Source organism: Salmo trutta, chromosome 24 (assembly GCF_901001165.1).
Source record: "Salmo trutta chromosome 24, fSalTru1.1, whole genome shotgun sequence".
In the NCBI taxonomy this organism is placed as follows: domain Eukaryota; kingdom Metazoa; phylum Chordata; class Actinopteri; order Salmoniformes; family Salmonidae; genus Salmo; species Salmo trutta.
This window is the reverse complement of record NC_042980.1, coordinates 3,531,662-3,554,387: the sequence shown is the minus strand read 5'-3', so window position 1 is coordinate 3,554,387 and position 22,726 is coordinate 3,531,662. Positions and strand designations below refer to the sequence as shown.

Below are 22,726 nucleotides of genomic sequence, written 5' to 3'. Positions count from 1 at the left end.
TCCCCTGCTCTCGACCTCAGTCCAGAAGCCTACAGGGAGAGAGGAACGGAGGGTGTTGGTGGGGAACCCAGGATGCAGGGCACTCCAAGGCCTAACACCATGCCTGCATACTGGGTTGGAGAGATGGAGGACGGGGGGACGTCAGGAGAGGAGAAGACGTCCCCTCCGGATGAGAAGAAGCAGGGGAGCATCGGGTGAGTCTCCTGTTGTTTTGTTATTTTGGGGTTTCAATTCGTTGATGTAGGGTTTTAATTTTAAATGACATTTTCTGTTAATATTTTTAGTTTAAATGTAAGGGGTTTGAGGGATTTTGTTAAGAGGAGGGCGGTTTTTAGTTTTTTGGAGGGGGTGGGTTTTGATGTTTGCTTTTTACAGGAGGTTCACCTGAGGGATGGAGGGGATGTCATCAGGTTTAGTAGGGAGTGGGATAAGGGGGAGTCAGTTTGGGGTATAGGTGGGGTGCATTCTACAGGGGTGGGGATTTTGTTTGGGAATAGGGAGGTGAAGGTGGAGGGATCCTTTGTTGTAATGCAGGGGAGGGTGTTGGGGGTGGATGTCACTTTTAGGGATAGTAGGTATAGGTTAGTGGTGGTGTATGGGCCACAGGTGGCGGCAGACAGGAGGGAGATGGTGGACTGTCTGGCGCCCCTGTGTGTTACAAATAGGCACTTGGTGATAGGTGGGGATTTTAACATAGATTTAGGGTTAGTGAGGGATAGTAGTGCAGGCTCCATCACCGGGCTAATGGCTTGCCATGGTCTGGTTGATGGAGGCCTGCACACTACTCCGACAATGGCTGGTCCCACATGGCGCAACTCCCGGGGGGTTGCGCGGAGGCTCGACTACATTTTTGTATCCAGGTCTTTGGGTCAGTTGTCTGGGCGGCTGTTGCCTGTGTTCTTTTCAGATCACGACGGGGTGCTCCTGCAGGTGGGGTCGCCAGTCTGCCTCTTCGGTAGGGGGTACTGGAAATTAGATCGGGATGTGCTGGAGGAGCAAGCTTTCGTTGACACCTTTTTTGGTTTCTTTCGGGGGCTTGAAGGCCTCCGGTCCATGTGTGAGGGGGTGTTAGAGTGGTGGGATTTAGTTAAGGTAAGGATTAGGGCCTTTATAATAGGATATTGCAGGAGGAAAAAAAGGGAGGAAAGGAGGGAGGTGGATCGTATCCAAAGGTTGCTCGAACTCGAGTACGAGGCAGGCAACCTCGGCGGGTCGATTGACTGGGAGAGATCCACTGACCTGAAGGCGCAGCTCAGGGAGCTGCAGGAGCGGAAGGCTCGAGCTTTCCTGGAGCGGGCGCATAATGGCTTTCTAGAACATAATGAGACTTGTTCCGCTATGTTCTTTAAGTCGGTTAAGGGCAGACAGAGTAGGAAGATAATGCATGGGGTGAGGAAAGAAGATGGTAGCATAGTTAGAAAACCGGAGGAAATGGTCAGGGTAACAACTGATCATTACCGAGGTTTATTTAAAGAGAGGGTAATAGATGTAGAGCAGGGAAATGTGTTTTTAGAACACTTGTCCCGGCGATTGCCGGAGGACATTAGAGATGTGATGGAGGCTCAGATCTCCCTCGAGGAGGTTGAGAGCGCTCTCAGGAGGATGGGAAAAGGGAAGGTGCCTGGGATGGATGGGCTGCCGGCCGAGTTTTACCTCAAGTTTTGGGGTATACTTGGACCAGTGGTCCTCGAAGCCTTGAAGGCCATCCTTGAGACGGGGGTCCCGGGGGGATCAATGGTTGTCGGGGTGCTGTCACTTCTTTATAAGAAGGGGGAAGCAACTGACCTTGGCAACTGGCGGCCGTTGACCATGCTGTGCGTAGATTACAAGCTACTTGCAAAGGTTTTAGCAGACCGGTTGCGCACAGCCCTTCCCTACGTCGTCCATGAGGATCAGACGTGCGGGGTAGAGGGTCGCTCGATCAGATGGAACCTACAGTTGATCAGGGACTCCATCGCTTGGGTAGAAGATAGGGGGCTGCCTTTAATGGTAGCAGCGCTAGATCAGGCGAAAGCCTTTGATCGCGTGAATAGATCCTTTCTATTCAGGGTGTTAGGTAGGTTAGGATTTGGGGAGAAGTTTATAGGATGGATCCGTACATTATATGTCGGAGCGGGGTGCCGAGTTAGCGTAAACAGTCACTTAGGTGACGTTTTTGACCTCTCGTCTGGGGTCAGGCAGGGATGCCCGCTCTCGGCTCTCCTCTTCGTTCTGTACATGGAGCCTCTGGGGGCTGCCATTAGGGCAGACACAGGGGTGGAGGGCTTGCTGATCCCTGGAAGTGGCGGTCTCCGTGTCAAGTTGACACAGTACGCCGACGACACATCCTTGCTGCTTTGCAAGGACTCGTGCCTGACAAGGTCCCTTGCCATTATTGGGGATTTCACCCGAGCGTCGGGGGCGGTTCTTAACCACGCGAAGTCTTCCGTTAAATTTTTCGGAAGATGGAGTGGTAGGACGGATGTGCCCGGAGGGTTATCCCTCTGTAACGGGGCCCTGAGGATACTCGGGGTCCATTTTGAGACCTCCGGCTCAGCGACGCTGAACTGGAACATGGGCATCGCAGTGGTACAGAAGAAGCTGGCGATGTGGAGGGCTAGGTCGTTGTCCTTTTTAGGCAAGGTCCTGGTTCTCAAGGTGGATGTATTGCCATCTCTATTGTACTTGGCGTACATCTATCCATTGCCGGCTTGTCTGAGGAGGCATCTAGTGAGGCTGGTGTTTCAGTTCATGTGGGGTGGCAGGTACGAGTGGGTCGCCAGGGCACGCATGATCTGTCCCATCGGGGAGGGAGGTAGGGGGGTACCACATCTCCCCCTCAAGCTGGACGCCATTTTTGTTTCGTTTCTGTTGACGGAGCTTGCTCAGCCAGTACTACACCCGTCCGGTTACCTCCTGCGGGTGTTCTTCTCGTATCAGGCGAGAAGCGTAATGGTGTGGTCTAACACGGGTCCTCGGGCGGAACAGCTGCCGTGGCACTTTGGCCATGCGGCCAAGTGGCTGCGTGCGCACCCCGAGGTTGAAGTTGCCCGAGTAGGTTTAGATCACAGGCACCTGTACGAGGAGGTCAGACGGGCAGTAAGTCCGGCACCTGTAGTGGGCATCCCGGCGGTGGTCTGGGAAGGAGTGCAGGCGCGGGGTCTAGACAACAGGCTCAAGGACCTGAATTGGTTGAGCCTCCACAAGTGTTTGCCGGTACGCTCCACCATGTACCGGCATAGCTTGGCGCGATCCCCCACCTGCCCAAGACCTTCTTGTGGCAGGGAGGAGACTGTGCGTCATGTCTTTTGGGACTGTGCCATTGCCGGAGTAGTATGGGCAAAGGCACGGGTGTTGTTAGGAAGGGTAAGAGGGGATTTTGTATTGACGTGGGCTAGGCTAGAGAGAGGTGTAGGGAGAGCGAGGGGGACGGATAGGGATAGGTTTCTGCTCTGGCTTCTCATGAGCCTCTTTAAGCGGGGGCTGTGTGAAGCCAGGCAGAACATGGTTAAGACAGGGAGAGATTGTGGGGTGGAAGGCATAGTGAGGAGGGTGGAAGGAGATCTGAGGGGGAGGATGAAGAGGGAGGAGAGGAAGTGGGGGCAGCATGCTGCCCGGGAGAGATGGAAGGGGGGATTAGGGCTGGGGTTATTTTAGATTAGGGACGGGGAGATAGGGAAAGTTAGAGTGTAGGATGACGGGGAGGGATGATGCTCCCCTGAGTTTTGTTTTGGGGTTTTTGTTGTGTTTTATAAATCAAAATACCATTATTTGAGTTTGAAAGGAAAATATGATTTTGTAAAGTATGAATGGTATTGAACGTAATAAATTATTTTTTCTAAATCTGTTCTTATCAGTTTAATATCTGATATGTCCCCCATCGGGGGACTACATATTAAATGGATTTTTCGAACAGGGAGTCGGAAATGGGGCTTGCTCCATCCGCTCCACGCATCGACCCGGTATTGCAGTACCTCCGGGAACGGTGCAACACTTTTCTCTCATTGTCAAGGAAAAAGAAATACACAAAGCTATGTAAAACAGCTAGCAGAAGAAGAGAAGGAATGAAAAAAGAAGAATCATCCAAACTGAAACAAGGGCGAAGCCCCCTTCATGGGGTCCCCCGTTTTCCCGCCATTTTACTTAAAAAAAAAAAAAAAAAACATTGGCCAGGATTGTGTGTGTGTGTGTGTGTGTGTCTGTGTGTGTCTGTGTGTGTGTGTCTCTGTCTGTGTGTGTGTGTGTGTGTGTGTGTGTCTGTGTGTGTGTGTGTGTGTCTCTGTGTGTGTGTGTGTGTGTGTGTGTGTGTGTGTCTGTGTGTGTGTGTGTGTCTGTCTGTCTGTCTCTGTTTTTGACCCCCCCAAAAAATACAATCACTTCACCAGGATTGTCTGTCTGTCTGTCTGTCTGTCTGTCTGTCTGTCTGTCTGTCTGTCTGTCTGTCTGTCTGTCTGTCTCTCTCTGTTTTTGACCCTCCAAAAAATACAATCACTTCACCAGGATTGTCTGTCTGTCTGTCTCTCTCTGTTTTTGACCCCCCAAAAAATACAATCACTTCACCAGGATTGTCTGTCTGTCTGTCTGTCTGTCTGTCTGTCTGTCTGTCTGTCTGTCTGTCTGTCTCTGTTTTTGACCCCCCCAAAAAATACAATCACTTCACCAGGATTGTCTGTCTGTCTGTGAATTTTTACCCACAGCCCTCAAACTTGGAAGAGTGGGTTCGGGAACCACCCGCGGGCACCCGGCCTAGAGTGCACAGTGTGTGTCTCGGGCCCCGACCTCTGACTTCCATACGACTCTGGTTTCTCTTCATTACGCACAAGCCTTTCGCCTTTTACTAAAGACTTCCGTGGAGAGGAACACTTACGAGTTCAACATATTTTTGGAAGGGCTTTGCTTCTGGCAGAGCCCGGTATCTTGTTTCAAGAGAAATTGACAGAGATGACGCCGAGACTTTTTGCTCAGGCGTTTGACTTGAAGCCGGCTGACCGACCGACCGACCGGCGTATTTTTCCACTCAAAGTAGTCGCTCGGGCAATTGAGTTCAAGCCCGACGACGACTGACGTGTTTTCCGGGCTTTGAACAAATAGTCGCACTAGGCTTAAAGAGCTAGTGACTTAAAGACGCATTAGCGACTTGTTAAAAAAAACACCCGCCTGTCACCAGGGAAGCGTCGGGTGGGGAGGAGACAACTTTTGCCAAACCGCTGAGGTCTGCCGAGACCCCCGGGGGCCCGGCGGGTGCAGGGGTCAATTTGTGGGTTATCGCTTCTCGGCCTTTTGGCTCAGATCAAGCTTGGTACCGAGGTGCCCCAGAGCTCGCTGAGTCAAAAGGTCGGAGGTAGGAGGGCGATAAGTTTTTGTTTGGAAATTTTTTTCAAACTTTTTTTTGAAAACACAAGTATCCAAGAGAAGATGGCGCACATTTCATCGAGCAGATCAGTCCCAGGGATGGGACTGGCGAATACTATTCGGTTTGCATGGAGAGACAAGGAGAAGGAGCCGTCTGGGAGAGAGACCTTTGGAAGAACAATCCTAATGGGAGTGTTGAAGCTGTCAGTAAAGGGCGTTTTTTGCCTCCAGGGGAACCCGATGGAAGGAGCATTTGACGTGACCTTCTACACAGAGTTGAAACATGACGAGGTCTTGAAGAGGGTGAGAGAAGTGGGAGGAGATAAACCGATGGCCCATTATGAAGTTTCCAGCCTTGCAAGGAGCAACTTCAGGGTGGTGACAGTAAACATCTACAACCCGCATGTGAAGGATGAGGAGGTGAGGGCATTCCTCGGGAGGTATATGGACAAGGTGTCCTCAGCAAGGCTCCTCAGGGACTCCCTGGGCTTCTGGAATGGGAGGAGGGGATTCCAGGCTTTGCTCAGGGAGGACCCTAAGGGTTTGGGTGGCTTCCTCCATCCTCCTGCAATGTTCTCCCTGGGGGCTGACAGGGGGACGTTATTTTACGCCCGTCAGCCTCCTTTCTGCAGGCGCTGTATGGCCTACGGTCATACCGTGGCCTCGTGCAGCACTAGGAAGTGCAGATTCTGCGGATCGGGTGAGCACGAGGCCAGGGACTGTGACGAGCCCAAGGCGTGCCACGGGTGTGGCTCGTCTGCGCACCTTTGGCGGGAATGCCCGGCTCGTCACAGGTCATACGCGTCTGCAGCTGGAGGGAGAGCAGGGGATGGGGGAAGAGGAGGAAAAGAAAACCAGGAAACCGGAGCGTGCCCAGATGGACAGACACCAAGGGAGGAGACGGCGGCCCCGAGAGGAGAGGGGCAGAGGAGAGAGAAGGTCGGAGAAGATGGGGAGAAGGGGAAGGAAGAGGACGGAGTCAAGGGAGCGGCGAGGAAGGAGACGGCGACAGCAGTGGGAGAGGAGGTGGAGAAGGACAAGAAGGAAGGCCCAGAGGGGGATTTGGAGAGGGGGGAAGGTGGGAAGGAGTGGGGGGACAGTGAAATGTCGAGTGCCCTGGTGGAGTAGATGAGGGGCATGGTAGAGAAGCTGGCGGGGAGGGGGGGCGATGTCTCTCTTTTGCCGCCAACACCGAAGAGGAAAGCGAAGAGGAGCTACAAGGAAGGCAAGAAGGAGAGCGGGGGGGAGGGTGAGGCCAAGAGAGCAATGGGGGAAAAGGGGGGTAAGGCGGGAGATGCCCCAGAAACCTCATTGGCTTCCCTGGACTCTGGTCTGCTGGGGGAACTGGATAACCCAGGTGGGGCTCAGGAGAGGCCGCCTGGGGAGTCGCAGCCCCCTTTCAGTGATACAGGGCCCCTTTTTTTCTGCCCAGTAAGCAGTGGGGAAGGGGAAATGGAGGAGTTGGGTGACCAATCCGGGGTGCAGGGCACTCGGGTGCCCAACACCATTCCCGCATCCTGGATTGGGGAGATGGAGGAAGAGGGGGCGACGCCAGGAGAGGAGAGGACGTCCCCGCTGGATGAGATAGAGCAGGGGAGCATCGGGTGAGCCTCCTCTTTTATTTTTGTGTTTTGGGGGTGAAGGTTTCTTTGTTTTTATTTTATAATGAATATTTCTGTTACTTTTCTTAGTTTAAATGTAAGGGGTTTAAGGGATTTTGTTAAAAGGAGGGCGGTTTTTAGTTATTTAGAGGGTGTGGGGTTTGATTTCTGTTTTTTACAGGAGGTTCACCTGAGGGATGGAGGGGACGTAAATAGATTTAGGAAGGAGTGGGATAAGGGAGAATCGTATTGGGGTATAGGCGGGGTGCACTCAACAGGAGTAGGGATTTTGTGTGGTAATAGGGAGGTTAAAATAGAGAGCACTTTTTGCATAATGCAAGGGAGGGCGTTGGGGTTAGATGTAACATATAGGGAGGGTAGATATAGATTAATTGGGGTGTATGGGCCACAGGTGGCGGCAGACAGGAGGGAGATGGTGGACTGTCTGGCGCCTCTGTGTGTCACAAATAGGCACTTGGTGATAGGAGGGGATTTCAATATAGATTTAGGGTTAGTGGGTGATAGTAGTGCAGGCGCCATCACCGGGCTAATGGCTTGCCATGGTCTGGTTGATGGAGGTCTGCACTCTACTCCGACAATGGCTGGTCCCACATGGCGCAACTCTCGGGGGGTTGCGCGGAGGCTCGACTATATTTTCCTATCTAGGTCTTTGGGTCAGTTGTCTGGGCGGCTGTTGCCTGTGTTCTTCTCAGATCACGACGGGGTGCTCCTGCAGGTGGGGTCGCCAGTTTGCCTCTTCGGTAGGGGGTACTGGAAATTAGATAGGGATGTGCTGGAGGAGCAAGCTTTCGTCGCCGCCTTTTTTGGTTTCTTTCGGGGGCTTGAAGGCCTCCGGTCCATGTGCGAGGGGGTGTTAGAGTGGTGGGATTTAGTTAAAGTAAGGATTAGGGCCTTTATAATAGGATATTGTAAGAGGACTAAAAGGGAGGAAAGGAGGGAGGTGGATCGTATCCAAAGGTTGATTGAACTCGAGTACGAGGCAGGCAACCTCGGCGGGTCGATTGACTGGGAGAGATCCACAGCCCTGAAGGCACAGCTCAGGGAGCTGCAGGAGCGGAAGGCTCGAGCTTTCCTGGAGCGTTCGCATAATGGCTTTTTAGAACATAATGAGACTTGTTCCGCTATGTTCTTTAAGTCGGTTAGGGCCAGACAGAGTAGGAAGATAATGAACGGGGTGAGGAAAGAAGATGGTAGTATAGTGAGAAAACCGGAGGAAATGGTCAGGGTGACAACTGATCATTTCCGAGGTTTATTTAAGGAAAGGGAAATAGATGTAGAGCAGGGAAATGTGTTTTTAGAACACGTGTCCCGGCGATTGCCGGAGGACATTAGAGATGTGATGGAGGCTCAGATCTCCCTAGAGGAGGTTGAGAGTGCTCTCAGGAGGATGGGAAAAGGGAAGGTGCCTGGGATGGATGGGCTGCCGGCCGAGTTTTTACCTCAAGTTTTGGGGTATACTTGGACCAGTGGTCCTCGAAGTCTTGAAGGCCATCCTTGAGACGGGGGTCCCGGGGGGATCAATGGCTGTCGGTGTGCTGTCACTTCTGTATAAGAAGGGGGAAGCAACTGACCTTGGCAACTGGCGGCCGTTGACTATGCTGTGTGTAGACTATAAGCTCTTAGCAAAGGTCTTAGCAGATCGGTTGCGCACAGCCCTTCCCTACGTCGTCCACGAGGATCAGACGTGTGGGGTAGAGGGACGCTCTATTAGGTGGAACCTACAGTTGATCAGGGACTCCATCGCTTGGGTAGAAGATAGGGGGCTGCCTTTAATGGTAGCAGCGCTAGATCAGGCGAAAGCCTTTGATCGCGTGAATAGATCCTTTCTATTCAGGGTGTTAGGTAGATTAGGATTTGGGGAAAAGTTTATAGGATGGATCCGTACTTTATATGTCGGGGCGGGGTGCCGGGTTAGCGTTAACAGTCACTTAGGTGACGTTTTTGACCTCTCGTCTGGGGTCAGGCAGGGATGCCCGCTCTCGGCTCTCCTCTTCGTTCTGTACATGGAGCCTCTGGGGGCTGCCATTAGGGCAGACACAGGGGTGGAGGGCTTGCTGATACCTGGAAGTGGCGGTCTCCGTGTCAAGTTGACACAGTACGCCGACGACACCTCCTTGCTGCTTTGCAAGGACTCGTGCCTGACAAGGTCCCTTGCCATCATTGGGGACTTCACCCGAGCGTCGGGAGCGGTTCTTAACCACGCGAAGTCTTCCGTTAAGTTTTTCGGAAGATGGAGTGGTAGGACGGATGTGCCCGGAGGGTTATCTCTCTGTAACGGGCCCTGAGGATACTTGTGGTCCATTTTGAGACCTCCGGTTCAGCGACGCTGAACTGGAACATGGGCATCGCAGTGGTACAGAGGAAGCTAGCAATGTGGAGGGCTAGGTCTTTCTCCTTTTTGGGCAAGGTCCTGGTTCTCAAGGTGGATGTATTGCCATCTCTATTGTACTTGGCGTACATCTACCCATTGCCGGCTTGTCTGATTAGGCCTCTAGTGAGGCTAGTGTTTCAGTTCATGTGGGGTGGCAGGTACGAGTGGGTCGCCAGGGCACGCATGATCTGTCCCATCGGGGAGGGAGGTAGGGGGTACCACATCTCCCCCTCAAGCTGGACGCAATTTTTGTTTCTTTTCTGTTAGCGGAGCTTGCTCAGCCAGTACTACACCCGTCCGGTTACTTCCTGCGGGTGTTCTTCTCGTATCAGGCGAGAAGCGTAATGGTGTGGTCTAACACGGGTCCTCGGGCGGAACAGCTGCCGTGGCACTTTGGCCATGCGGCCAAGTGGCTGAGTGCGCACCCCGAGGTTGAAGTCGCCCGAGTAGGTTTAGATCACAGGCACCTGTACAAGGAGGTCAGACGGGCAGTAAGTCCAGCACCTGTGGTTGGCATCCCGGCAGTGGTCTGGGAAGGAGTGCAGGCGCGGGGTCTGGACAACAGGCTCAAGGACCTGAATTGGTTGAGCCTCCACAAGTGTTTGCCGGTACGCTCCACCATGTACCGGCATATCTTGGCGCGATCCCCCACCTGCCCAAGACTTTCTTGTGGCATGGAGGAGACTGTGCGCCATGTCTTTTGGGACTGTGCCATTGCCGGAGTAGTATGGGCGAAGGCACGGGTGTTGTTAGGAAGGGTTAGAGGGGATTTTGTTTTGACGTGGGCTAGGTTAGAGAGAGGTGTAAGGGGAGCGAGGGGAACGGATAGGGATAGGTTTCTGCTCTGGCTTCTCATGATCCTCTTTAAGCGGGGGCTGTGGGAAGCCAGGCAGCTAGCCTGTTTGGGCTAGGGGGCAGTATTGAGAATTTTGGAAAAAATATGTGCCCATTTTTACCTGCCTCCTACACCAACTCAGAAGCTAGAATATGCATATTATTGTTCAGGTTTGGATAGAAAACACTCTGAATTTTCTAAAACAGTTTGAATGGTGTCTGTAAGTATAACAAAACTCATATTGCAGGCAAAAACCTGTGAAAAATAGATTTAAAAAAAAATGTGAATTTTGTGACTGTACTATTTAGTGTCATTGTTTTATAGATACCATAGTGAGAAAGGATTCAGTTCGCAACTCCTACGGCTTCCACTAGATGTCAACGATCTTTATAAAGTTGTTTGGATCATCTGTGATGAATACAGACCGAATTAGAATGCAGGGAAGTTGACACGTCATCACTTCATTTTTTGCACCTGCGCATAAATCTGAGAAGAGTGTGTTTGTCATAATCGTTTATCTAGACACTTGATAGGTTGTGTGAAAATATTACTGATGTTTACTGATGTTTCACGTTAAAAATGGACCAAAAGATTAATGCTAAACAACGTTTGACTTGTTTGAACGAACGTAAATAGATTATTTACTCGGTTTTTTTTAGCTTTTCGGCGTGACTTTACACCCCCCCCACCACGTTTTGTGGGAGCCTACTGAACGCTAACTATTTGGTGTTATTTGGACATAAATTATGAACTTTGTCAAAAGAAACCACATTTGTTCTGGACCTGGGATCCCTGGCAGTGCCTTCTGATGGAGATAATCAAAAGGTAAGGGGATATTTACAATGTTATTATCGATATTAGATGATGCTAACTGTATAGCTTAGCTTATTGTTCTTAGCATAGTACCCCGTTTATTTCAAAATGTGATTTCCCAGTAAAGTTATTTTGAGATCTGGCCATTCGGTAGCAATTACGAGATGATAATATATTATTCTTTGAATGACAATATTATAATTTACCAATGTTTTCGAATAGTAATTCCGTGATTTGTAATGCTGGATTCACTGGGAGCATTCGAGCCGAAAAAAATTCTGAATTTCACCGCGACTGTAAATGCTGTTTTTGGATATAAATATGAACTTGATGGAACAAAAAATGCATGTATTGTATAACATAATGTCCTATGAGTGTCATCTGATGCAGATTGTCAAAGGTAAGTGCATAATTCTAGCTAGTTTTCTGTCTGTTGATGCCCTTCTTTGAATTGGCTAAACATTACACACAGCTATTGTCAATGTACTCTCCTAACATAACCTAACTTTATGCATTCTCCGTAAAGCCTCTTTGAAAATCGGACAGCGTGGTTAGATTTAGGAGATGTGTATCTTTCAAATGGAGGAAAATAGTTGATTATTTGAGTATTTGAAATGATTATTCTTGCAGTTTTGAATTACCCGCCATGGTCACATGACAATGAATCCCAATACCGGGATAAGATCGGGATAAGATCCCCAACAGGTTTCAAGACAGGGAATGATTGGGGGGTGGAAGGAATAGTGAGGAGGGTGGAAGGAGATTTGAGAGGGAGGATGAAGAGGGAGGAGAGGAAGTGGGGGCAGCACGCTGCCCGGGAAAGGTGGAAAGGGGGTTTAGGGCTGGGGTTATTTTAGATTAGGGACGGGAAGATAGGGAAAGGTAGTGTTTAGGATGACGGGGAGGGATGATGCTCCCCTGAGTTTTTGTTTGGGTTTTCGTTTGTTTTTAGAACTAAAAATACCATGATTAATTTAGTTTGAATGAAAATTTTGATTTGTATGGTATGAATGGTATTGATTGTAATAAATTCTTTTTTCAAAAAAATCTAAAAAAATCTGTTCTTATCAGTTTAATATCTGATACGTCCCCAATCGGGGGACTACATATTAAATGGATTTTTCGAACAGGGAGTCTGAAATGGGGCATGCTCCGTCCGCTCCACGCATCGACCCGGTATTGCAGTACCTCCGGGAACGGTGCAACACTTTTCTCCCATTGTCAAGGAAAAAGAAATACACAAAGCTATGTAAAACAGCTAGCAGAAGAAGAGAAGGAATGAAAAAAGAAGAATCATCCAAACTGAAACAAGGGCGAAGCCCCCTTCATGGGGTCCCCCGTTTTCCCGCCATTTTACTTAAAAAAAAAAAAAACATTGGCCAGGATTGTGTGTGTGTGTGTGTGTGTGTGTGTGTCTCTGTGTGTGTGTGTGTCTGTCTGTCTGTCTCTGTTTTTGACCCCCCCAAAAAATACAATCACTTCACCAGGATTCTGTCTGTCTGTCTGTCTGTCTGTCTGTCTCTCTCTGTTTTTGACCCCCCAAAAAATACAATCACTTCACCAGGATTGTCTGTCTGTCTGTCTGTCTGTCTGTCTGTCTGTCTGTCTGTCTGTCTGTCTGTCTGTCTGTCTGTCTCTGTTTTTGACCCCCCCAAAAAATACAATCACTTCACCAGGATTGTCTGTCTGTCTGTGAATTTTTACCCACAGCCCTCAAACTTGGAAGAGTGGGTTCGGGAACCACCCGCGGGCACCCGGCCTAGAGTGCACAGTGTGTGTCTCGGGCCCCGACCTCTGACTTCCATACGACTCTGGTTTCTCTTCATTACGCACAAGCCTTTCGCCTTTTACTAAAGACTTCCGTGGAGAGGAACACTTACGAGTTCAACATATTTTTGGAAGGGCTTTGCTTCTGGCAGAGCCCGGTATCTTGTTTCAAGAGAAATTGACAGAGATGACGCCGAGACTTTTTGCTCAGGCGTTTGACTTGAAGCCGGCTGACCGACCGACCGACCGGCGTATTTTTCCACTCAAAGTAGTCGCTCGGGCAATTGAGTTCAAGCCCGACGACGACTGACGTGTTTTCCGGGCTTTGAACAAATAGTCGCACTAGGCTTAAAGAGCTAGTGACTTAAAGACGCATTAGCGACTTGTTAAAAAAAACACCCGCCTGTCACCAGGGAAGCGTCGGGTGGGGAGGAGACAACTTTTGCCAAACCGCTGAGGTCTGCCGAGACCCCCGGGGGCCCGGCGGGTGCAGGGGTCAATTTGTGGGTTATCGCTTCTCGGCCTTTTGGCTCAGATCAAGTGTAGTTACCTTGCCAGTGCTGCACTTGATCAGAGAAGCGATCACAGGCCGGAGGGCGCCCGGGAAAATTGTGCTATTTATTTTTGTTAAATCATCATTTATTGTCATTATTGTTGTTTTTTGTCTCACCTTTGTTTATTCTTTGTCCTGGGTTAGGTGGTGGTCTTGGTGGTGGACTACAGGTGCACCAGCACCTGTAGGGTGAGTTTAAAGGCCCTCTGGTCCTTTTTCTTTAGTTATTAAATTTATTTTGTGTTTTCCCCTGCTTGTCCTGTTTTGCATCTCTCCTCCCCCGTGTATCCTATAGTCCCCTCCTTAGCTCCTCCCATTGTCTTCAGTTGTGTGTTGTCTGCTAGCTGGGGTGGCTTTCTGGCTTGTCGGCCTGCTAGCTTTAGCTTAGCCTGGTCTGCAAGCCTCCTGGCCCCTTAGGCGTGGCAGGCATTGTTTGACTGTTTTTTCTTTGTTCCCATCCACCTTGTACCCTTAGTTTATCCCCCAAATTTCCTTTTGTTCAGTTTCTTGTTGTTTGTGTTGCCAACTGGGGGACATTTTGCTAGCTAGCCTGCTGGCTGGTTAGCCTAGCCTGGCCGGCTGGTGAGGCCTGCTAGCCTTCTTGTCCCTCATGTTTGGTAGGTGTTGTTTAGTCAGTTTGTCCTTTTGTTGTTGTCATCCCTTCACTTCCCTTTTACTTTAATTAATTTGTTTTGTTAGTCTTACCCCCTAGGTTGTCTTCCCTCTTGGTTTGTGTGCCTTGTTGGTTTTTTGTTTTGAGGCCTCTTGGCTGGTGGGCCTGCCAGCTGGTAGGCCTAGCCTGGCCTGCTGGTGTGGCCTGCTAGCATTCTAGCCTTTAGTTTGTTTGTGTGGTTTATTTTTGTCTCTCCCTTTTGTGCCCTCCCCCCTGTGGAAAATATAAAACCAAAAAATTCCCCTCCTAGTGTCCTTTCCCATTGTCAATAAGATTAGTTTGGTGCTGTGCTAGATAGTTTGTTGTGTGTTCCGTGGTGCTGGTAGGCCCTGTTAGCTTAGTCTACCTGAGCCTGCCAGCTCCCTCGGTTGTCTTTCACTCCTTCCCTTTTTCCCAACACCCTCTCCCTCCCCCCGCCCCCCTTCCTTCCTTTCCCCTCCCCTTTTCCCCTTCCCCCCCCCCCCTTTTCACTGGTGTTGGGCTGTAAAGGGAGTGGGCCTCCATCATGTCAGCAGCACAGGTTGGCATGAGGAGGCACCATGCAGTGCGCCTCCTTTTAAAGGAGAAGGGAGGGAAAATAATGGAGTTATCCCGATTGGATTTCTCCAGAAAATTCCTCCAGAAAGAGCTCGGTTTCCACCCCGCGCAGGTAAACTGCATCTTAGCCCTTCCCTATGGGAAGGGCTTCAATGTCAGCTTTGCCAACGCCAGCTTCCTGCGGGAGTTCTGGGGGCAACTCCAGAACTCCCTGAACATCCAGGGGTCCCTCACAGCAATGTTTGCGGTGACCAAGCTGACGGATAATAGCATTAAAACCGTTATTATCCGTATGTATAACGAAACCGTACAGCCGGAGGACGTTGCAGTATGGCTGGGCAGGTACTGCAATGTGAAGGGGCCCTTGGTCCAGGTGAAGGATCCCGATGGGATCTGGACAGGGGCCTGGAGGGTTACTGTCCAGCAGAGGGAGGACCCTGGGGGCTATGGTGGGTTGAAAGCCATCCCATCCACCATAGTCCTCGGAGAGAATAGGGGCCATGTTCACTACCAGGACCAGCCTAAGCTGTGCCGTAAGTGTGGTGAACATGGCTATCTCGCAGAGGCCTGTAAAAAGGTCGTCTGCATGAAGTGCCGGGAGGTGGGCCACCGCTACGAGGAGTGCACGAACGGAAGGTCGTGCAACCTCTGTGGCGAGCGGTCCCACCTCATCCGCGGCTGCCCCTTCTCCTGGGCCAATAAGGTCAGGGCCGAGAGGAGGGAGACGGCGGCCGCGGACCGGGCTTCTGAGCGCCAAGGGGAGGGAACGGCAGTTGCCGAGGAGGTGGTGGTGGAGCCGGTGGTGGTTGAGGAGGTAGTGGTGGAGCCGGTGGTAGTGGAGGGCGCGGAAGGTGCAGTGGTGGAAAAAGTGGGAGGAGAGGACAAACCCCCCTCCCCCCCAATCCCCCTGCCCCAGATTAATGTGACCCCTGAAGGAGAAAGGGCCGAGAAAGACGGCCCCGGAGAGGTCTTGAGTGAGAACTCCCCAAGTGGGTCAGACAGTATGGAGACTGTGTCAGAGAAAGCTGTGGAGACAGCGTCAGGAGATACGGGAGAGGGAGTGGAGATTCTGGAAGAACACCTCCCCCCACGAAAAAGAAATGCTGAGGAGCTCTCCGACCCCGAACAAGGCGATGAAAAAAAGGGCAAATTGGAATGGGAGAGCTCCCAGGGGGAGGAAGAACCCAGAACCTTCCCTCCCAACTCCCCCAACACAATCTCCTTTTTAAGTCCTGTTTTAACCTCCTCTCCCTGCCATCCCCCGTTACCCCGGCGGGAGAGAGAGGAAGCACTAGACAAGTAACCCCCTTTTAACTGTTTAAATGCCTTTTCTTTTAAGCACTGTTTTTACTCACCCCTCTTATGGCTTTTAACATCACCACCATAAATGTGAGAAGCATAAAAACAGAAAGAAGAGCACAGTCGGTTTTATCCTTTTTAGAAAGGTTTAATTCAGATGTGTTTTTATTACAGGAGTGTGGTCTACCCTTTTTATCCTCTTATAGGAAATGGGAGGACAAGTGGCAGCATGGGCCCTCCATTTGGAGTGGCTCAAATTTTAATAAAAACGACGGTGTTGCCATTTTAATCAAGACCCCACAGGTGGTGGTGAGGGGGAGCACGGTGGTGGTAGGTGGGCGTGCTCTTTTAGCCAATTGTACTTTTATGGGGAGAGATTTTAACATGCTAAATGTGTATGGTTTTAACGACAAACATGACCGGTGCGCACTTTTAGAAGACTTGCAGTCCCACCTGCTAGGGAGGGATCCTCTAGTCGTGGGTGGGGATTTTAATTGTGTTTTAAGTAGAGCAGACAGGAGAGGGGCGGGAGAGGATTTTAAGGTAGATAGGTCAAGTGTTTTATTGCAAGGGCTGTGCAGGGATTTTAAACTGACCGACTGTTTTAAAACCCTGCATCCAAGAGAGGAGGGCTTCACCTGGACCAGTGGTGACGGCACCAGAGCCTCTCGCATTGACTATCTGTTTACCCGGGACTGCCCCCCAACTGATGCTAGAATAACCCCTGCCTTTTTCTCAGATCACGTAATGCTGACGTGCACCCTTTCACTAACTTCGGGTGTGACTGTGGGAAGAGGGCCCTGGAAATTGAACTGTTCCCTTTTAGAAGATGATAGAGTAGTTAGCCAGTACAGGGAGCAGTTCAGCCAGTGGCAGACGCTACAGGACTTCTTTGACACACGAGCACAATGGTGGGAAATGGTGAAGGGTAGGACGAGGACTTTCTTTAGAGAGATAGGAAAGAAGAAAAGTAAAGAAAAAGATAGATGCATGGTGGGACTGCAAAAGCGACTGGAAAGGTATTTTAATCTAGGCCAACAGGGCTTTGATTTTAACCACGAAATTAAATTAGTTAAAAAGGAAATGGCACTTTTAGCAGAACAAAAAAGCAAAGGGGTTATTTTAAGAAGCAAGGAAAGGGAACTAGAAGAGGGGGAGAAGTGCACAAGGTACTTTTTTAAGAAAATAGTTAGTAAGGGTAGGTTAATGACAGGTTTAAAAAATAAAGATGGGCTTTTAAAAACAGACACAGAAGGAATGGAAAAAGTAGTCGAGGATTTTTATGGGGAACTGTTTGGGGTAAAAGATGTATGCGAGGAAACAATGGGGGACGTTTTAACATACATTGACAAGACCTTACCCAACACAGACGACCTGACAAAAGACTTGACGAGGACAGAAATTGACCAAGGACTGAAGCATTTTAAGAGGGGTAAGTCACCGGGGGAGGACGGCCTCCCCTTGGAGTTTTATCTGACCTTTTGGGATGTTTTAGCCGACGAACTTTTGACTGTTTTTACTGACTTTGAACACCTTGACAGACTACCTGACAGTTTTAGAGTGGGGATCGTGACTCTTTTATATAAGAAAAACGACAGGACAGACCTAAAGAACTGGAGACCGATAACCCTTTTAAATTTTGATTGTAAACTTTTTACCAAGGTTTTAACACTCAGAATGTCTTCTGTTTTAGGGGAGGTGATCCACCCGGATCAAACCTGTGCCATTCCCGGAAGGAAGATCACGGACAGCCTGATACTGATCCGAGATGCCATCTGTTATGCGAGAGACAGAAATATGCGGCTTGTAGTCCTAAATTTAGATTTTGAAAAAGCCTTTGATCGGGTCTCGCACCAGTACCTCTTTAAGGTACTGCAAAAAATGGGTTTCCCGGACAGGTTTTTAGCTTGGGTGGGACTGCTGTACGGCGACATCACCAGCAAAATCCTTGTAAATGGGCATCTGTCAAAGGCAGTGGGAGTACACTGCGGCGTCCGTCAGGGCTGTCCGTTATCTCCTCTTCTGTTTGTGGCCTGTATTGAACCACTGGCACAGGTCTTGAGAAGGGACCAACGGATCAGTGGGGTGGGTATCCCGGGGAGTGGGGGGATGACCGCCAAGTGCGTATTTTACATGGACGACGTCAACATTTTATGCACCGACCTTTTATCCGTCGACAGGACCCTGGACAGGACTGACTGGTACGGACGAGCCTCTGGGGCGAGACTGAACAGAGACAAGACAGAGGCCCAATTTTTCGGACCGTGGGCAGACCCAGACTTGACCAGACTACCACTGACGGTTAAAACGACGGACATAAGGGTACTGGGGGTAAAGTTTGACCAGGAGGGAGGAGGGAGCGGAAATTGGAGTGGGATCCTGGGGACAGTAAGACAGAGACTGGGTTTTTGGGAACTACGACAGCTGACTTTTGAGGGCAAGGTTTTAATCATTAAAGCAGTGATTTTACCTGTGCTTTTATTAATCAGTTCTGTTTTTATCCCCCCTAGGAGAACTCTTTTAGCCCTGGAGCGGATGCTGTTTTACTTCTTGTGGGGGAGCAAGTGGGAGAGGCTGAGGAGGGAGGTGGTCAAGAGGCCCAGGTCCAAGGGGGGGAAAGGCTTGCCTGACCTCTACTTGTTCCTGGGCAGCCGCTACACAGCGTTACACCTCACTCTGGCCACCTCCCTGGCCACCAATAAGACTCAGGCCCTCGCACGGTTCTGGCTGGGATCTTACCTCAGGACTCTGAGGCTGATCCCAGTCGACCTGCGAGCCCCAGTCTCTTTCCTGCTTCCCACACACTACGCCCAGCTCCAGAAGTTTTTAAGACATTTTAAATTGGAAAAAGAAGCAGTCACAGTTTTAACTAAACATCGCTCTCTTCTCTCTCTTGTGCAGGACCGGGAACCAGTGTGTCCAGTGCGCGGGCTTGCTATAGGCGAGCCCACAACGGTTTGGCGTAATGTGGCCCATCCTGCTCTCCTGAATCAGCACCGGGACCTGTCCTGGATGGTCGCCCACGAGATCCTCCCGGTCAGGGCCGTTATGCACTCCCGGGGCATGGTGAGGACATCCGCATGCCCCCGACCAGGCTGTGGCCAAGAAGAGTCGGTGAGGCACTTGCTCTGGGAGTGCAGAGCCGCTAGGGACCTGTGGAAGGAAGTAGGCCCCCTGATCTCCTCGTGTCTGCCAGCAGGGGAGGACCTAACGCCCCAGCTCGTGCTGTATGGGGTGGGCCGAAGGCCCATTCCATCAAAGGCCTTCACCAAGCTCTGGCCCACCCTCACGTGTCTGAAGGCAGCACTGTGGTCCTCCCGCAACCTGCTGGTAGCGAAACAGGTCGACACCACCCCCCAGGCAGTGGCCATGGTAGCCACAGAGGCCCTGGGGTGGTACAGAAGGAAGGGGGCCTCGACCCCAGGCGAAGGGTCCCCCACAACACCCAAGGTCCCTGCGGCCACGGCCTGACAGCGCTGCGGCGCCTAGGGCGATGCACCTAGGGGAGGCATCTCCTCTGGGCCCCGAAGGACGGGACGATGATTGATTCGGAAGAGCAGGAGGAGGCAAGTTTGATAAGGACTCACCCCGCTCCTGTACAAAGGACCGAAGACAGCCTTTTAGCAAGTGACTTTTTAACATGTTTTTCATGTCTTAAAAATGTTTTACCTTGTTAAATCATTTGTACACATTTTAAATGGCTTTTACAGATTTGATGTTTTCCACAATGAAAAGTACTTTTAATCATGGTTGTTTTTATTGGTTTTAACAACATGTACTTTTTTACAAATTTAAATGTAATCTTCAAATGCTGTGTTTTATGCGTTCATGCCGTTTTTATGTGTATAAAATGATGTACAAATATATGTGAGCTGTCCTTAAAGGAATTGTGATAATAAAAACTTTTCCCCAAAAAAAAAAAAAAAAAAATCTGTTCTTATCAGTTTAATATCTGATACGTCCCCCATCGGGGGACTACATATTAAATGGATTTTTCGAACAGGGAGTCGGAAATGGGGCTTGCTCCGTCCGCTCCACGCATCGACCCGGTATTGCAGTACCTCCGGGAACGGTGCAACACTTTTCTCTCATTGTCAAGGAAAAAGAAATACACAAAGCTATGTAAAACAGCTAGCAGAAGAAGAGAAGGAATGAAAAAAGAAGAATCATCCAAACTGAAACAAGGGCGAAGCCCCCTTCATGGGGTCCCCCGTTTTCCCGCAATTTTACTTGAAATTTTTAAAAAAAAATAAATAAAAATACATTGGTCAGGATTGTGTCCGTGTGTATGTGTGTGTGTCTCTGTGTGTGTGTGTGTGTGTGTGTGTGTGTGTGTCTCTGTGTGTGTGTGTGTGTGTCTCTGTGTGTGTGTGTGTCTGTGTGTGTGTGTGTCTCTGTGTGTGTGTGTGTCTGTCTGTCTGTCTGTCTGTCTGTCTGTCTGTCTGTCTGTCTGTCTGTCTGTCTGTCTGTCTGTCTGTCTGTCTGTCTGTCTGTCTGTGCAATTGAGTTCAAGCCCGACGACGACTGGCGTGTTTTCCGGGCTTTGAACAAATAGTCGCACTAGGCTTAACCTGTTTGGAATAGGGGGCAGTATTGAGAATTTTGGAAAAAATATGTTCCCATTTTTAACTGCCTCCTACACCAACTCAGAAGCTAGAATATGCATATTATTGTTCAGGTTTGGATAGAAAACACTCTGAATTTTCTAAAACTGTTTGAATGGTGTCTGTGAGTATAACAGAACTCCTATGGCAGGCAAAAACCTGACAAGGTTTCAAGCAGGAAGTACCCTGTCTGACAAGGAGTCGTGCGTCTTGCATCTTTTTATTGAAAAGTAAGGATCTTAGCTGTAACGTGACAATTCCCAGGGCTCCAATAGGCTCTCAGAACCCGCGAAAAACCTGAAGGTTTACGAGGGAGCCTCAGGCTGAAACACATTATCACCTTTTGTAAGTGGCTGCTCAGAGGACCTTTGAATGAGGCACGTGCACGATTCGCTCCTGAGGATAAATTTATTCGGCTTTTTAGGCTCAATGCATATTCCCAGTCGGAATATTATCACTTATCTACGAGATAAATGGCATAAAAATTGGTTTTAAACAGCGGTTGACATGCTTCGAAGTACGGTAATGGAATATTTAGACATTTTTTGTCATGCCAATGCGCCATGCGCGACACCGTGATGAAGCATTCTGATAGTGTCTAGAACTCACGAACAAAACGTCGCTGTTTGGATATAACGATGGATTATTTGGGACCAAACCAACATTTGTTATTGAAGTAGAAGTCCTGGCAGTGTATTCTGATGAAGAACAAGCAAGGTAAGAACATTTTTCTTATAGGAAATGTGATTTTGGTGGAGGCTGACATGGGTGGGTATCTAAATAGCTAGCCCTGTGATGCCGGGCTATGTACTTAGATTATTGCAAAATGTGCTTCATCCGAAAAGCTATTTTAAAATCGGACATCGAGTGCATAGAGGAGTAATGTATCTATAATTCTTAAAATAATTGTTATGCTTTTTGTGAACTTTTATCGTGAGTAATTTAGCAAACTGTTAGTAAATTCCCCGGAAGTTTGCGGGGGTTATGCTTTTTCTGAACGTCACATGCTAATGTAAAAAGCTGTTTTTTGATATAAATATGAACTTGATTGAACAGACATGCATGTATTGTATAACACAATGTCCTAGGTGTGTCATCTGATGAAGATCATAAAAGGTTAGTGCTGCATTTAGCTGTGGTTTGGGTTTATGTGACATGATATGCTAGCTTGAAAAATGGGTGTCTGATTTTTTCTGGCTGGGCACTCTGCTGACATAATCTAATGTTTTGCTTTCGTTGTAAAGCCTTTTTGAAATCGGACAGTGGGGTTAGATGAACGAGATTCTTGTCTTTAAATAGCTGTAAAATAGTCATATGTTTGAGAAATTGAAGTAATAGTATTTCTAACGATTCAAAAATCGCGCCACTGGATTTCAGTGGCTGTTACGTAGGTGGGATGAGTTCGTCCCACATACCCTAGAGAGGTTAACAAACTACAGTTTTGGCAAGTCGGTTAGGACATCTACTTTCTGCATGACACAAGTAATTTTTCCAACAATAGTTTACAGACAGATTATTTCACTTATAATTCACTGTACCACAATTCCAGTGGGTCAGAAGTTTACATACACTACGTTGACTGTAGCTTTAAGCGGCTTGGAAAATTCCAGAAAATTATGTCATGACTTTAGAAGATTCTGATATGCTAATTGACATCGTTTGAGTCAATTGGTGGTGTACCTGTGGATGTATTTCAAGGCCTACTTACAATCTTTGCTTGACATCATGGGAAAATTAAAAGAAATCAGCCAAGAACTCAGAAACAAAATTGTAGACCTCCACAAGTCTGGTTCATCCTTGCGAGCAATTTCCAAATGCCTGAAGGTACCACGTTCATCTGTAAAAACACCATGGGACCAAGCAGCCGAGATGAACGTACTTTGGTGCGAAAAGTGCAAATCAATCCCAGATTCTGTAGGAAACAGGTACAAAATCATCTATATCCACAGTAAAACGAGTCCTATATCAACCTAACCTGAAAGGCCGCTCAGCAAGGAAGAAGCCACCACTCCAAAACAGCCATAAAAAAGCTAGACTATGGTTTGCAACTGCACATGGGGACAAAGATTGTAATTTTTTGAGAATTGTCCTCTGGTCTGAAGAAACAAAAATAGAACAGTTTGGCCATAATGACGATCGTTATCTTTGGAGGAAAAAAGGGGGAGGCTTGCAAGCCCAAAGAACACCATCCCAACTGTGAAGCACGGGGGTGGCAGCATCATGTTGTGGGGGTGCTTTGCTGCTTTAGGAATTGGTGCACTTCACAAAATAGATGGCGTCATGAAGAGGAAAATTACTTGGATATATTGAAGCAACAGCTG

General features: G+C 49.1%; 4 non-coding genes and 1 pseudogene across 4 annotated transcripts; all 5 read left to right on the top strand.

Annotated features, from left to right (window-relative positions):
- The first annotated feature begins 3,807 nt into the window (after positions 1 to 3,807).
- LOC115161585 (uncharacterized) lies at positions 3,808 to 3,975 on the top strand (annotated as a pseudogene).
- Positions 3,976 to 4,772: 797 nt separating this feature from the next.
- On the top strand, positions 4,773 to 4,889 carry LOC115161662 (U5 spliceosomal RNA). Its single transcript, XR_003869358.1, has one exon. It is a non-coding gene; the product is annotated as a U5 spliceosomal RNA (small nuclear RNA).
- A 7,108-nt stretch (positions 4,890 to 11,997) lies between these two features.
- Positions 11,998 to 12,182, top strand: LOC115161595 (U2 spliceosomal RNA). Its single transcript, XR_003869304.1, has one exon. It is a non-coding gene; the product is annotated as a U2 spliceosomal RNA (small nuclear RNA).
- Positions 12,183 to 12,778: 596 nt separating this feature from the next.
- On the top strand, positions 12,779 to 12,895 carry LOC115161660 (U5 spliceosomal RNA). Its single transcript, XR_003869356.1, has one exon. It is a non-coding gene; the product is annotated as a U5 spliceosomal RNA (small nuclear RNA).
- A 6,804-nt stretch (positions 12,896 to 19,699) lies between these two features.
- Positions 19,700 to 19,884, top strand: LOC115161574 (U2 spliceosomal RNA). The gene has a single exon (XR_003869295.1). It is a non-coding gene; the product is annotated as a U2 spliceosomal RNA (small nuclear RNA).
- Positions 19,885 to 22,726: the final 2,842 nt, after the last annotated feature.